The 991-nt window shown below is 30.8% G+C and overlaps 2 non-coding genes across 2 annotated transcripts; both read right to left on the bottom strand.

Annotated features, from left to right (window-relative positions):
• Window positions 1-245: 245 nt before the first annotated feature.
• On the bottom strand, window positions 246-317 carry Trnaq-uug (transfer RNA glutamine (anticodon UUG)). The gene has a single exon. It is a non-coding gene; the product is annotated as a tRNA-Gln (tRNA).
• A 6-nt stretch (window positions 318-323) lies between these two features.
• On the bottom strand, window positions 324-395 carry Trnae-uuc (transfer RNA glutamic acid (anticodon UUC)). The gene has a single exon. It is a non-coding gene; the product is annotated as a tRNA-Glu (tRNA).
• Window positions 396-991: the final 596 nt, after the last annotated feature.

Genomic DNA, 991 nt, shown 5'->3' with positions numbered 1-991 from the left:
CGTTGTTATATGTAACAAATGCATTAGTTACTTTCATCCTAAAAATGATATATCAAAATTTTTCCTTAATTGAGTTTATGATTCTTTTTGCATTTGCATTAGTAAAAAAAAATATTATAACTCCCTTCCGATTATATTTATTATTATTATTCATTTATAAAGAGACTTCAGATTACACTCCCAGAGAATTTGAATATAAAACTATATTTAAAAATTTCTCATAAAATATTTTCAAATTAAAAACAAGGTTCCACCGAGATTTGAACTCGGATCGCTGGATTCAAAGTCCAGAGTGCTAACCATTACACCATGGAACCTCACACTTCCCATGCCGGGAATCGAACCCGGGCCGCCTGGGTGAAAGCCAGGAATCCTAACCACTAGACCACATGGGAGTCGAAAGAGCTGGCAATCGTAAGGATGAAACAAAGATCGCTCTTCTTTCTGTTGACCTATTTTGTTGTTTTCCTTGCATTCACACGTTGTCATTTAAACCTAAATCCACTTATCAGAAAGGTGATCTTTTTTTTTTTTTCCCCTAATCATATCTTGTATCTCAGTTCCTCTCTTTCTTTTTTGAAATGCAGATAAAAAAAAAAGAAAAGGAAAGGAAATACATAAACGATTGGTTTACAGTCATTGCAAAGTGGGATGTGACAATGTACGTGTAATAACAAATAAAAATTACGACAAATTATTAAAAATGTCACTGATATGAGGATAAAAATAGAATTAATTGTCAATGACTGAGCATACCATGATGAAAAAAAGTGTCTTGTTTTACTCCTGAAATTCTTTAATTTAAATTAGTATATTAAAATTGTATTTTAAGCGTAGCGTATTTTAAAATTGTTGAAAGAGATAAATTCCTCAAGAAAGCAAACCTTTTTTTTTTCGGCGTTTATAATATTTCGGTGACTTGTTTTACTCCAGCACTGCACGTTTATTATTGTTTAAAAAAACATAAGAATAACATTGTTATGTTTATTTT

Source organism: Argiope bruennichi, chromosome 7 (assembly GCF_947563725.1).
Source record: "Argiope bruennichi chromosome 7, qqArgBrue1.1, whole genome shotgun sequence".
NCBI classification, from domain to species: Eukaryota; Metazoa; Arthropoda; class Arachnida; order Araneae; family Araneidae; genus Argiope; species Argiope bruennichi.
Note: the sequence above shows the minus strand (reverse complement) of the source record. Positions and strands in the feature narration are given on the sequence as shown.